Raw genomic sequence first — 16165 nt, 5'->3', positions numbered from 1 at the left:
GGAGATAATGCATAATTTTTAAGTCGCCTCGTCCGTCGTCCGTCGTCGAACGAAATTCGAAAGTTGTTCACGGTATACGGATCGAGAACGGACGGTCTGTCTACCCGAATTTAAGCAGGGGCGCCTCCGCAGGGATATATAGATCGGTAAGAGGAAAGGGGGCACTCGCGAGGACCCAGCAGTCTGCGGCTGGTTTGGGTTAGGAATTCTGCCTGCGCTGGTTCGGCCGGGTCGCCCGAGGTCGGAGGGTGAGTACGGGAGAGGCGAATCCATTCTCGACCCTTCTATTCCCGCTACCACCCGCCGGTGCTATTCCGTAGCAGCTCAGGGACGAAGCGAAATTTCGGCCAACCCCGATCAGGAAGAGTTCATGTTACAAGCGCGGACCCGAATATCCCGAATTCCAGGCTCTTCGGCAATGGACCTCGTCGTATCGAGCCTCTGGAGAGACGAGTCCCTGTCTCGTTGAACGCTCGATTTTACTTCCGGTTGAAATTTCCGCACCGCGAGACACGTTCCCTGAGGATAAAGTTCGGGAAGCGAACGCTGTGTGAGCACGTTACAATTCGAAATTCGGTTCCTCCTTTCGCACGACGAAAAAATGGGGAATTTCTCGGGCTCGGAATGCACTTTTTTCTCGTTAATGCTACAGCCGGGACATTCGAGATGCGGTAGTTTGTACAGTTTGGATTATCGTTCGCCGCGTTTCGGAAGCGACGTCGGGCTTCGCCGGGTCCTGCTTTCGGTAGGTGCGGTCCTGACCAGCCACCCCTGACGAGCGATCGATATCGCGGCGTTGCCGCTTCAGGCCGCACGCGCCCTCTCCCTCATCCGTCCACCCGTCCTCCACCCTTCACCTATCTTCAACACCCCCGCGCTTTCACCCACTTCAATGTCTCCACTTGTCTTTTCTACGAGCCACCCCCACCCCCCATCCCCCTTACCCCGGTGCCACGCGGACAGTAATTTTCCATCCTCAAGGATTAAAGTCTGCGCTACGGCAACCTGCAACCGACCCCTGTCGCGGTGTTCATCGTCGCCGATATACAAATTATAAATATATTCCCTATGCGATACCTCCGCAGACTTTGGACGCCCCGAATTACCTACCCCGCCAATGGTGGCCGGTGGACTCGCGTCGCGCTGCCTCCTTTTCCGCCCCCCTGCCTTCCGTATCTTCCTTTTTTATTCTCAGGGGGATGTCGCTGTATGTATAGTTATACAGCGAACGCGACCCCTGGCTCAACTGCGTCGCGGGAAAGAAAAATCCAACGGCGTAAGAAGCGGAATTTTCAGTCGTACTTTTTTACACCCCTGAAATTTAAATGGAACTGTTATTTTTCTCCTTGCTTTAGTCCTCGCGACGGTTGATCGATACCGTCCCGATGCAGCGAAGGGATATAAGCTTGAAAAAATTGACGCGCAGGCTTCCTGTAGATTATTTTTCTATGCGCCGCGTTTGTTGAAAGTCTCCGCAATTATCCGAGCGAAGAGTTATTATCATTGCAGGTTACGCGAGCGCTTTGGTGTTTTAAACTAATTGTTGTTCAGCTGTGTAGTACCTACGTATTTGGAAAACCCCGGTGGTTAATTACATGTTACCCCGTTTATCCGCGGCTAATGGTATATCCCCCGGTTCAATAAAATTGATATTTTACTACCGTTGCTTAGATCTAAATGATCGCTAATCGCCTTCGCCGGACTTTTTATATCGCGTCGTTACGCAGACAACCATTAAAATTACTACGCCAATGTAATTCTTTCTCCTCCCGATATCCGTTTTCATAAATCCTTTCCCCATTATCAATTAGTCGACGATTTCCTCTGGAAGAATCGTTCGGCATTTCGTTGGGGAAATGGGACGTTGGTATACGGTAATCATATATACGGCGCACGTGAACCTACCTTCCGATCGATTATGTATGTACGCGTTATACGTTATACGTGTACACAGATTCTGGTATAATCTTGTGATGCTAACGCTGCAACAATTTGAATCGGAACCCGCACAGCGGGAACGCTAGCGAAACTGCTCTGATGGAAAACTGGAAAGCTCCTCCGGATGGCTTTGCGCTCTAGCAGGGGCGGATGCTCCAGCTACACACACGGTTCGCCAATGCAAATACCTTGTGTGTACACACGTCTCTCTGTGCATTCTACATTGCTGTACGTACGCGTAGCTACGTATACACGATATACCTATACCACCGTAGAACCTGTACGTTGGAAATGTACGTACGTTGGAAATGGTATACGTACGTACACGTGTACACGTATTCGTAAATAAATATCGGTGCTCGGTGCAAATGTGCAGTGCGCGCGAGTGCAACCGTTATACCTACGACCTAGTTTCGCCGTTGAGAAAAATGTGCACATGCCGAGGGTATATAGAATTCGATAAAGGTGTATTCGTGCGCAGTTATACACGCAGGTGGAGTGTGCATTATGTAGACGTGTGTATATATACATATAGAAAATACTCGTTCGCTTCGCCCGGTAGCTACGCTGACGCTCGTTGTTGTCCGCTGCATTTGCCTGGATCTCCGCCGAACGAGAGTTTTGCTCGTCGCACGGTGCGCGTTTCCATCCGGTGGTCGGACTCGGTCCTCTTCGTGTCAGTTTCCTTTTCTTTTTTCTTTTTTTTTTCTTCTTTTTTTCTTCTTTTTTTTTTTCTTCAACCTCCTCGGCTCTTCCTCTTTCCAGCAGCGTCGCGGTTCGTACGCGACGATAGGTAGACCGTGTGGATTTGGTCTGGCGTTTCTATTTCTACCGTAAACTTTATCGTTGTAATATAAGTATACCACGACGCTAATGATCCCCATAGTATTTCCGATCGTCGCTGCTATGCTGCTACTTCTTCTCTGAAAACCTGTCCCACATTTATACGTCCGTAGTTATTTTTTTTTCATTTTTATTTTTTTTAAATCTTGATTATGAGCTTGTTTGTTCGGTTTCTTCAGTTTTTTGTCGAAAAGATTTTTTTCGTTAGTTTAATTTATTCCGGTTCGATAAATCCTTCGACAAGAACGACGACGGTCGGGCTTGGCAGAAGCGTCGCGACGCGATCAGCTCCTCCCAGTTTTCTTATACTAGTTCTCCGCTCGTGTATACCTACCCTCCACACATACGGATTCCGATATCCAATTTAAAGTTGATGTCACAACCGAACACCCTCTGGACGTCGCGCGTAGATTGAAAGCTTTGTTTTTTGTCATCGGGAATTCGGTGGAACTGGAATTCATTCTTTTCCTTCCTCTCCTCCTCCGTTACAGCTGAAAACAATCGACTCGAGAGATCGTCCGCGGTGCTAAGATGATTGAGAATATCAGAGTAGCCTGGTAACGTGAAAATCGAGAAAATTGTTTTTCGTAAAATGCAAGTAAGAAACGAAGAAGAAATTCACTCGAAAACGACGAAGACGTGATCAATTGAAATCCGCTCTAAGAACGGGGAGGGGGTTGAAGTAAAAATGTGGGGGGGGGGGGGCGGGGGAGGAGGGGAAAAAAAAACGAATTCCTGATTACCAGGCTCCCCGTGGCACGCATTTGTGACTTCGGAACGTTCAATTCCTTCAATTTGAAGCCCTATATCGCTCCTAGAGCCGAGCTCACCCCTCCGCGTCGTACGCGTACACGTATATACCTGTGTATTTCCACGGGCCTGGGTATAGGTGCGTACGTATATAACAAACTACATTCGTATACGACTCCAATTTTCCCTGTTCGTTGGGAAATCCCTTTTTCCTTCCACAGTCGCTATATATACACCCTCCCACTTGCCGCCCCTATCGCGTCACTCAAGCAACTTTTCCCCTTTTTAGTTTTATTATGTTTTCTTTTTTATCGCGCTACCCCTCCACTCCCTTACTCTGCGCCCGATACACCGTCTCTTTCGGTGGAAACCTCGCTACGTGTGTGCGTGATTTTTTCTTCTCTGGGTTTTTCTTTTTTCTTTTTTCTTTTTTTTCTTTCGTTTTTTTTTCGTTACCCCTCCTTCTACGCGACGATTCCGAGTTTGCGCGGCGCAAACTCCGCTTCCTATAAAATCTCCCTTCTACCGGTTCCATCCCACCGTCCCCTTCCGGCGTACTCGGCACCCCCTCTCTCCAGCTACTGGCCAAATGCCTTGCACCCCCGTGGCAAACATCGACCGATCCAGCATCGCCCCTTTCTTCGCCATCCCCGTCCTTATTTCTTCCCCTTTCCGTCTCGCCCTCGCCCTCGCCCTCCACCGCTTCTGCTTCGTTCGCGGATCCCCGTGGTTCCATCAACAAACCCCTACCACACCTCCCCCACCCTCCTCATCCCTCACGGGTGGGGAATGTGCGACGAACGACGCTACATGTCCACCTACGTACGGCGAAAAAGACGAAAAAAGACGACAACGACGACGACGATATCACCGGGAGCATAGCGAGAGGGAGGGCACGCGTTATACGCGAAGGAAGAAGAACGATCCTTTTTCTTCGTACGGGACCCAGTCGCTAGACTGGTATAGGTATACGAGTACACGCTCGTCTACTACACCACCCCCTCGAACATCCATGGCGAAAGGAAAAGAGAAAATATAAAACGAATTTTTATACGCCGCTGCCGATATATATCGGCACGCGATTCCGCCCTTCAAAAAGTTTACGTGTTACGTACGTGGTGTGTATTCCTCTGACCGAGGACTGACTTTAAAAATTCAATACGAAACCCGCGCCGCAAAATAGATTTCCATCGCTGGATTCCGATGGAATAATATGTGGACAGACATACGAGCCGAAACGTTTAATTTACGGAGTTACCATTTTTTGTGGTAAGAAAATAGTATCGTAGTAGATGTAAAAATTGCTATCGAACATATACGGCAGCCTGGGCGTCTACGTACGCGTCGGTATCCGCGTGTTCGAAATTATAAAACGCGATTCGCGAATGTCCGAACGTCGGGGGGTGCGGCGGCGGTGGACGCCGGGGAGGATTTGCACCGAGCAAATATGAATATATATAGGTTTGACCCACGGCGTAGAGCGGAGAACGCGATGGCTGGCTTGACACGTTGTGTGAATGCAGCAGATCCCTTCGTGAAAGCGATACACTCGTCTCTCTTTTATATGCGCTCTACGTGTACACGAGGATATTGCATGCATGTATGCAGGCGAGGACGTAGGTATGTAATACGCGTGGTACGTAGGTGTAGGTGCAACGTATAATAGATGGACCTCATTCAGTCATCTCTGCACACTGACGAGATAAGGCTTGAATTGAGTTAAATTGGATCTTTGGCGTATACATATATACCCGAGATGAAATACAGCGTATAGAAATACTACACGCTATACCTTATGCGCCTCGTGAGAGAATATATACCTTGAATACCAATACGCGAGGCTCGCGGCAAACCGCGGTTATTACCTCCGCATCATAATACCCCCGTACTACCATAGTCACGGTTTCATTCGATTACACGTACGCGTACGTGTGTATAGGTATGGGACCGATACGCGTCTATACATAGGTATCCATCCGTATGCGTTTTATTGGACATTTTTCTAAAAATAATCGATCGATTTTGATTTATTACACAAACATAATTTTCAAACGTACGCGTTATTATAATTTACGTCTGTATCATTAAAGTTTCGATGGATATTTACGTTCCTTGTAAAACAAATAATTCTTATTTTTTTTTTTTCGTTTTTTTCGTCGAGTTAGAAACGAGGAAATTATAATTGTGGCAAATGAGTTTAACTGCATATCCATCGCAATGAGGATAAAATTTCACGTTATTCTATTCTTTCGTTTCTTTTATTATTTCTGCTCCAGTTCACATCGAGGAAGGTTTATGCCGGCAATTAATTCGATCGCTTATCGAACATGTCTGAAATTTTCCGTTGTGAAAAAAACAAATAATATAATTATAACAATTTTACGACAACAAACCCGAGAAGGCGGATACCGCGTGTGTGTAAGCTACATGTTTTACCATACACCGTACATTTATATGCGGCCGTGAATACCTACGTATATGAAATATATATATATAAATGATTTACGCTGTGTGCATGTGCATATAAATGGGGTACATATATACGTGAGTCTGCAATGTTATACTGGAAGGTACGCGACTATTAAGAAACTTCATTTCGCAGCGAGAGGGAACGAGTGGAGAAAAAAAAAAAATAAAATAATTTTAAACGGCTCTACGTGGCCGTACGTAACACTTTTCCTTCAACCTTCGAGTCGTTTGGATAATCTGAAATTGGAAGTCACCCAAAAACTGTTGTGAATAGCGTTAAATTTTTTAAAACGTTCGCGACCACGCCCCCCTTTTTTATTGTCATTTACTTCTCCGCGATTGATTTATCATCGGGGCTTCTGTGCGCGTACATAAGGTTTAATATATTTTATTTATATATATATACCGTTAGGACATGAAAGATGTGTAGATGTGTGTAAATTTTTAACAAGCTACCTTGTCAGACGGTAATTTTATCTCGTTAACAGAATCGGGTATGTGTGCGCGTGGGCGTCTTCCGTGTCAGCTGACGACGTATACGTATTACATGCGTGTATATACGTACGTGGATGAATGTAAAATAATGCGAATGTTTTTATACGGTAAAGTGTCGCAATTTATCTTCTCGTCTAGTAGCCTTTCTTTTCAGACGTACGGTTCATACGTTGACCGTTCATTGTTGTCCAACTACGAGGAGTCGTTGGCATACACGATGTTGCAAATTTAAAAATTATCAAACCTAAGGGACGAGTTGCGCTCGTTTTATTTTAAAACCTCGACGGGGATTCTCCTGCGCCGAGATACGTGTAAAATATCTCCCGTTCCTTCCTCGTCTCTAACAACCGTCGGGATTCTTCTGCAAAAGAAAAAAAAAAAGTTAAAAATTAGTATAAAATGTCGGGGGGCGGTGAAAAAATAAGAATGAAAAAAATCGTTCAAAGTTCAAACTCTCCTGTACGTGCATTGCGGTATTACCTATAGGTATAATAATCAGCGACACTCTGCACCGTCGCTGAACCATCTCGCGATCTGCATCAACCGAGGAATATCCTTTCGAAATCCCTGCAGGCACATCTGACCTGGCGCAGCTGCAGCTCATTACCTCGAAGGAAATGTCGTTTGATATAGGATAGGAATATGAGGAAAAAAAAAAATATATATATATATACGTATATAAAAATATATGTATATATCGTCGCGGTGAAGATTGCCAATTTCCGAGGGGGTTGGAAAATTTTTCCCACTCGTCCGTATACGTATTTTTCATATGTACCGAAGCTTCGCGGTGTACCGTAAAAATGTTTTTTTCCTTTTTTCTCTTTTTTTTTTTTTATTCTTACAATTTCTGGGAGTAAGAAATAAAATATATACGTTTCCATACGTGTACGTAGTGCACATAATATCTTCGCATCGGTATTTGATGAGGTAAATTATTATCGCGAAATTGCATAACCGCGTAGATATTATTTAAATGTATATATACGTATATATCTATAGGTACCTGTGCAGGTGTGTTCATGAGCTCGGTGAATATAATTTTCTGTAAATTGTCATCGATGTAATATCGCGGCAAAGGAATATAATAATAATATAGATAATCGATGCAATTTTCCAATGAACAAAATGGAACAGGGATATATGTATACGACGATATATACGCCGAGTTTATTAGATGCGATATAATAACGCACCTCTATATACCTGTGCTGGTCTTCGTTAACCTTCGTCGTTTCGTCGTTGGGTCGAAGATCGGATTCAGAAATATGCATAATTAGTCGACTTATTCCTTTTACCGTAGAGTTACGGATTAGCAGCGTGGGTGGGCGTGTACCTTGCCTATTTTTCAGTCGAGCAAAAGGTTAACATCTCAACTCGTCTTTCGTTCTCGTATAGGTACTACAACCAACTTCGCTATACCCACTTCTTTTTTTTCTATCTTTTTCATTATTATTGCCGGTTGTTACTGCAGTTGCAATTGCTGCTGCTGCTGCTGCTACGTCGGTGTTCAGTTGTCATCGTCATCGTTGTAATTTGCGACTTCAATTATTCTCTTACTCTCATCAAATTTTTATTTTTCTCTCTTCCATTTCTCCCTCCACCTCGTTCTCGCTCTTCGTGTGATTAAAACCGAGGGGGTGGAGGGGACAAAGTGATGTACAGTTTCCTTTTTTTTATACCTTATACTCTTTCAACCTTTTTATGGTTACGTAATATTACAGTGCAATGGTCGATAACGATGATTTGACAAGTTGACCAATTCGAACGTACGTTTGGATTCGGGTTTTTTTTTATTTTTTCAATTTCGCTTTTATTGCTTTTATTCGTTACACGTTCGTTATTTTTATCTTTCACTTTGCTTTTTGACGCGAACCAACGAACAATATTGCGTCAACGCCGTTCACGTAACTTTAGCGCTACGTGGATGGCGACCGTGGTGTGTACGTGTAATATCGACGTTCCGATACAGATTGACAGATTTTCATAGGAATTATTTGAAAAATTTACACCCGTCGACGCGCGTAGAGTCGGAATAATAAATCGGTCGCGTCGGGCGAAGCGTTGCGAATTTTTTGTACAGATTCATCCTTCGTGTGGACGAAAAGTGAGAAGTTTGAAAAATTCGGTCGAGGGAGGGTGACATTTTTTGCTAAAATAGAAATAGGCAAACGGATAGGTACGCGTTGCACGTGCATTCGTTGCGACGGAGGAGAAAATGTCCGACGTACCACGATGCAGCTGCATGCAGCATTAATAGCTGGTAGCTTGTAAAAGGTAAATGTTAAATGAACTGGGCGAAATGTTATATCGTTGGCTGAGAATTGTAAAAATTAAATGCTGCGAAAACAACTTACACCGAACCTTTCGTCATATCGAATGTATCTGCGTTCGTCGATGGTATTTTTATCGAATCGTTATATTGTTCGACGGTTCGAACGATCGTTTCAATGATAATTGAAAGTTCATCGCAGAAATTACGAGCAGATAGAAAGGAAGAGAAAAAACGAAAAAACGAAAGAGAGATAAAAATGGAGAGAAGTCGAATATAGATAAATCCAATTCGAACGAACGTTCTTCGAAAATACGTGTGCGCGTGTAGGTGTGGAATGATATTTATAACGATTATTTCATACGTATAGTTTTTTTTTTTTCTTTTTTTATTTTAACCAGGCTCGATTAAAAAAATAATCTTCTCACGTACTCAAAGGTGAGTGATTCGATCGATTATGCAAATGCATAAATCTACTCTTAATCCAAATACAAGCGTGGGTGAAATTTCTATCGATGTCCTAATATACGTGTAGTCTGTTTTTTCTTCCTTTTTTCTTCTACCGACCGAAAATAATTTGAATAATTAATTACGAAAATTTAATCCTCGGTGGTTCGATGTTGCCTTTCTTTTTCCTTTTCGTTTTTTTTTTTTTGTTTTTTATTTTTTTGCTAAATATTACTCATGCAAAGATCGAACAACGGCGGTGGCTCGCCGTGTTTTGTGTCAGTTATTTTCTTTACTCATTATCGATTTTTTTTTTTTTTTTGTTTTTGTTGCATTCACGAGACCAACAACGGTGCACGGTAGCCATAATAAATGCGACAATCGATAGCGGCGAACAAGTAAAACAACGAGATATAAAAAACGTAACAAGACGAACTAAAATAGATGACGAGACGAAGCCGATGTGAAACAATAAAACCAAAAAACGAAATAAGAGGAAAAAAAAAACCACCCCTCACATAAATTGCATCGGCATTAGCCACGCGGCAATGCAGATGATAAATCGCTTATACAGTAGATGCACATCGAGTATGGATAACTTGGATAGTTTTTGCGTTCTCAGAGCTCAGATCGATCGACATTCTTTGCCATCTAACTTCAACAATAGACCGTCACAATTTTTTCGAGTCCTTTCGTTTTTTATTTAATCGCGTTCCACGATCCCTGAAGATTCATAAGTCTGGCAATAAGTCTAATCGCGGCGTGCAATTTGTTCGCACGATAAATTCATAAACGAAAAATGAGAAGCGGCTGAAAGATGATCGATGGTAAAATTATAGGAAAATCATCATTACCATACACACATACGCACGTACCAGTTATTATTTTTCTACTTGCAATCATCGAATGCCTACGTAATATCACGACCAGTTGCGGATGCATTAATAAAGTGACGAACTATTACGTTATCTCGTGGCATGCACGGATGTTGGCGTAGATATTTTTTTTTTTTTTGTTTTCCACAACAGATTGTAACTACCTGCGCGTCGCACTGTGCGATTGAAATTGAAACGACGGGTGACGGACACCCGTTACATCACGTGCACACGAGATAACAAAGTTCTTTCAATATACTCCTATCGCAGATTTGGCTCGTACTCTCAACCGTGACAAAAATCAAAAATAACAATAACAGCGATAATAATGGTAATTATAAATCTGTTGATATATCTACCTACGTTTGAATTATCTGTGTAATATATATCGACAATTATAATTAACTATAGACCTCGTTATATCTTTACGTAAATAATAGACGTGTGCGAAGCGTGCATATATTTTGTGCGAGTGTGCGTGCGTGCGCGCGTGTGTGTGTGTGGCACAATTGTATTTCCCTTTGTTAATTTCGAATCCGTTACATAATCACTCGTGTATGCGCCGCGGTATGCGATGATGATAATAGTAATTAATTATGCAATATTAATTGGCCGTCAGAAACTTGTTAGGAAACTGCCGAATGTTATATATCTGCGGAATGAAAATTGATAATTCTAACGTCGACGAACGAAAAACTTTGGGGAGAAAATTCTAGTTTCGAACGAAAGAATCGAACGAATAATAGGAGAGACTGAAAATTATTTTGCAATCGCAATGTGGATTCAACATCGGAAATCTGATGGGAGTATATATCATTAATTATAGTGCATTGTGCAAGGCGGGTTGTAGATGGACAGAGATACTTGTATGTAGATGGTTGCGTTATTTGTTACCTTCGTACGAAGGTATGTGGACTGATGTTGAATAATGAAGGTTTCCTTTTATACACCGCGGATAAAAATTACACGAACTGCACACTTTGTCCAGAGGTGAAGAATTCACCCCTTGGTATATTATATCGCTTCGCGCACTCCTACGTGTTACGTGCGTATTGTCCTTTATATGCCATATTCGTCATATCGTATTTTATTTATTTATCAATCGCTCACGTTGATATTGTTGTTACTATTATTACTTTGTTATATTTTCGAGTCTGTCGTTGAAGCAACTTCGCCACTGTACGTGTGTCGTCTCGCTTGATTCTATGACGGTTCTGCAGCATTGTGCGGATTATATTTTATTCATCATTATAACAACGCCTGCCATTTGCCATTTTGTTCGACATCGGAAGGCGCGATCTTTCTCACTGACCTTTGGTTCACGGCTTAAATCTATATAATCTATATTGTTGCAAGTCATCGAGCCCGAGAGACGGGCATGCAACACAATCCTTGATTACGGTGACGAAGAATTTCTTAGAACAAGTTTCATAAGGCCAGTCCCATAATTACCACTGCAGTGGCTGCTGCTGCTGCTGCTGCAGCAAATCGCCGATGCATGTAAAAAATTTACGGAACTTTTCTACATTTTCTTTTTTTTTTTTTCTGCCTTTCTTTCGCTCTCTTTTCATTCCTTACGGATCTGACGTTCGCACCGCGAGATAAAAGATGATCGACTCTCTACTTAATTGCGATTTTTTTGATTGTGATGTTTTTTTATTCTGTTCATCAGGTGTTCGAATATCTAACTTGTATAAAATTGACTAGAAATTTTGCACGTGATTTGAATATTTTAGAAAATTTTTAGAAAAAATTGCCGAAAGGCTGGTAGAAAGGGGAGAGATATGTGTGACGTTGGAAAATTTCGGTGATATCGAACAATGAAAACACGAACCGTATGGACGAACGAAATTGGTGATTATTCCATTTGCACAAGCAGACGTAACTGACTTAATTAGACAGCCAATCATACGCCTTCGCCGTCCATTGAGGCTTTCGTTCGTTTGCCTTCGCTCCGTGCGCGACAACGTCAATTTTTTAATTGCTGAAATTTCATAATTACTTGTTTACCGTTTTCATCTGAAAAAAAACAAAAAAAAAAAAAAAAAAAACACAGAATCTTGTTTATTCAATTTTTATTTCAAACTGCACACGTGTAGCAATGATTGTTCGTTTATTTATTTCTTCAAACATCGATGCAGAAAAAATTTCCTGGTCAAGACATGACAAATTATACGTTCTCGACAGATTTATTAATCCAAGTGTTACCAGTTTGGCTCTATAACGTGATTCGTTAAAAATTGACCCTCGTATCACTTGACTATCCGTAACGGTTTGTCACCTTGAATTGTATTTTTACTTCTTGTAGAGACAGGTGGACGTGTGCAAAGCTTTCAATTCCATTTATACACGTTAGACACACATTTTTTTATTCCTTATCATTCTGTTTTATTTTTTTTTTTTTTTCTTAACTTTATTCCATTCTATTTATTTTTATCTAATGATATATATGTTTATGCGAAAACGACAAGTTGAGCCTGATAAAAGAAATTAAAATAAAAAAAAAAAAAAAAAAAAAATGAATAAAACGAAACGTTAAAAACGTGATGGGTGGTCACCTTGCTCAAGGTACAATTACACCAATATACGCACGTATATGGTGTACATAATGTCGTGAATTTTCAATGAGTTGAAATAAAAATTGCATCGAGTCGACTTCCGGCGATGCTGATGCAGCACCGGGCTACATCGACGACGTTAATAATATCGCGTTGCATACATGCGAACAGCACCGCGGCACATCGAATATGTACAGGTAAATATGCGGTACACCTATGTGGAAACGCTGCATGTGCATCGTACAATTTTTTCAACCGGAAACCATATACTCGAGCGCCATTATCATTCGAATCGATTGTTTAGACTTTGGAATTGAAAATAAACACAAAATTCGAATAAAATTAAAAAAAGAAAAAAAAAAAAAAATAATACGCGTGTGCGCGGTGCAGGTATATTAACGAGAACTTTATGAAAAGGGTGTGTTATACAGGCATGGTTGCTTTTCATTACATTTACAATGGGACCACTTCCTAGCTGTACCGCGGGACACGAGAGAGTGGAACACAAAATGAGAATCGAAAAATAAAACGAAGTAACGAGGCGCTGCAGCGGAAGTGGTCGAAAATAGATGTACGCGTAGGTATGTTTTTTCTTCAAATTATTTGACTACCTTCGGTTCAACGCGTCGAAGAGAAAAGAGAATGGAAAAAAAAAAATCAAACTTGAAAGAGGGCGGGAAACTCCGCTGTTGAAGAGTCCGAAGAATTAGGAACGTCGCGCGTCGAGTAAAATGCTATAAAATAAAGTATATAATACACATTACGAATGATATTACCTATTTGTTGCTCGAATGTTTTGCCGCTCTGAATTTGGCACGAAGTTACAGTGGCAACAGTTTGTTACTTTTGATATACTAAATTTTATTTATATACGCGGTTGCCAAGTTCCCAAACTATATAGACCCGGTGTGGGGGATACCGTGTGAGAACCGATTCGCGTTTTCTTTACGCCGACGATGACGGCTACCAATGATCACGGTGGTAGTGCGGTAAATGGTAGCAATGGTGTGCCAGTGGTAGTAGTACTTCTATAGAAAGACAAGCGCGCTGGTATATAACCTTGGCCTTACCAATGTCAGCACCAGCTGACGTGACGTTTGCGACAAAACTTGCGATCCAATAATAATATCTACAGATATAACCCGCACGCGTCGAACGAAGAGGAAAAAAAAAAAAAAAAAACTATAAATAACGGGGAGGGGTGCAGGGGAACACCGAGACCATTTTATTTATTTTTATTTTTTTTTTCTATCAATTTTTTTTATCTCTCGGTCTTGTATCACCGAATGATTTTCAAAGGCATTGTTTGTACACTGACCTTGACTCACCGCACGACCAAAGACAATTACGCAAACTTCGATATTGCTCTGGGATATCGAAGTTTGCGTGCGGGTCGTTTAGACAAAAAAACGAACTCCGTTATCGCTGATCTCGTAAGTACAGCGAGATTAAAAATGACACGTGAAGGGTGGAGCGCGTTCGTTGAGTCAAAGGTTTTTTTGGCACTGTGTTAGATACGCGATATGGACGAGGCAGAGGTTACCGATGAACCGAAATATGTTTGAAATGGTTGAGATTCGATACCGCAGAACGAAAATACGTGCTCGGAATATTTAAACAAAGTATACGAACGTCACATCGCGCGTACACTAGCAACGGAATTGTAGCAACCAGCCGGTTGTTGGTCATCCGTAGCTCGGCGGCCTGGTCTCGCATACGAGAGAAAGTTTCTTTCATGGATCGAGTACCGTGTACACCGAAGGCAAAAAAGAGAAAAAAAAAAATGCCTATTCAATATAATATGCGGAATTTGCATACGTCGCTGTCCGCGACGCGCTCTTTTCTCCCATCGCTCATTTCTCTCGATTTCCACCCCTGGCGTTCGTCGAAACGAAGCACAAACGACGCCCACTCCCCCGACGTGGACGAACTGAAAACAAAAATGGAAATGCACGTAAGAGTGCAGTAAAAATATTAAATAAAACTCTCGGTTAACCGTGCGCGGTATCTAATCTCTACCAGTTTCTACAAATAATAACGAAGCGAAGTTTATATTCACGTACCTTAACGTAGTTCACGGTACGTTATCGTACGTGTACCGCGTACGTACGTACGGTACGTACGTACATGTTTCCATGGAGAAACGTACGTTGGCAACGCTAACATCGTTGCACCGTGCAACTAATTTATATCTATAAAACATCGTTGCACCGTATCTACCACCCACTGTTGCAATAATAACGGCTTTACCATAAATCTAACTCCTCGCACGTGGTCGCGCTGTGTGTACCTGTACAGATTAAAATCTATCGATATATCTTCGATTTATTATCGACGCTGGACCCGTGCACCGAGGAGAAATCCAGCTCTGTACAGCGTGCGGGCAAACTTCCGGGCTGTTTTTCTTTCATTTATTTTCGCACGATCCGTTTTATTCGCGACGACGAGCTTTTACCGAAGGGAAAAGAATCTGAAGAAAAAAAAACGAAGAAAACTAACGATCGCGCAAGGTACCGCGGTGCAGGAAAAAAATCGGGGGAGGAAAAATGACGTTTGGATAATCCGGGTGAAATTATTCGTCGAGTTAAATCTGTATGGTTGAAAGCCCAACTGAGATTAATTAACCTTCGCGTTCGAACGGAGTGCTTTTCTGATTAGTCACCGTGCGCGTAAAAATAAAATGAAAAAGAAAACTTATAATACGGAAGGTAAATGCCTTCTAGTGGAAACCGCAAATCATTCGCATTGTTTCTTGCATGGAAGTACAGTTGAGAAATCGCGGTTCATTAATTGATTAACGAGTCGTGTGTATAGCGTATAGTCGTTGAGTTCGTTCGTATCAATGGAAACGAAGACAGTGATTATATTATTTCTCCTCTTGCAACGTAGAGGTAATAGGGGTTTGTACGTCCCGCGAAGGATGACGAATGTAAGGATGCGTGCGAGCGGCGAGAGCTTTTCGATTCCCCTTGAATAGCGGCGGCGGTGGCGGCCCTCCGAGATGGATTCTGAATTGTATAGATTCGTTGGCTTCTCGGTGGGAGCTTTTTCGAAACGAAGCCAATCTTACGTGGTGGGTGGTGCGCCGCGTCGTCGTCGTCGTCGTCGTCGTCGTCGTCGTCGTTCTCTCTGCCGCGTAGACGCTTAGCGTGTCTAACGTCGAGCAGAAGCGGCGCATCGGCGTCGCTGCGTTTGGTAACGCGTCGCTATTTCGGATGTTAGCGGGGGATGTTTTTTGAGTATTTTTGGTCGCGCAGCGTCTGACAGGTTCTTCGGTAGCCGTTCGGTATGTAATACCGTGGTGTGGGTTCGTCGGAGTCTGCTGCTAGGATGATTCGGGTCGTGGCGTCGCGGCGTCAGACGCCTACCACCGTGGCGCTTGGGAAACTCGACGTCGCGCCGCGCGGTTTTCTTCTCTCATGTCAGATCGGGCCAGCCTCCGCGACTGCGACCGGGCCGAACGATACTACGCGCCAACGTCCTTTGTCGCTATTATTAGGCTTTCGAACTAGAGGGAA

General features: G+C 42.6%; 1 protein-coding gene across 8 annotated transcripts in view; it reads left to right on the top strand.

Moving 5' to 3' along the window:
• LOC105688934 (protein split ends) overlaps positions 1-16165 on the top strand; it is a 78171-nt gene that overhangs the window by 25839 nt on the left and 36167 nt on the right. The window lies entirely within an intron of this gene.

Source organism: Athalia rosae, chromosome 4 (assembly GCF_917208135.1).
Source record: "Athalia rosae chromosome 4, iyAthRosa1.1, whole genome shotgun sequence".
Classification (NCBI taxonomy): Eukaryota; Metazoa; Arthropoda; class Insecta; order Hymenoptera; family Athaliidae; genus Athalia; species Athalia rosae.
Note: the sequence above shows the minus strand (reverse complement) of the source record. Positions and strands in the feature narration are given on the sequence as shown.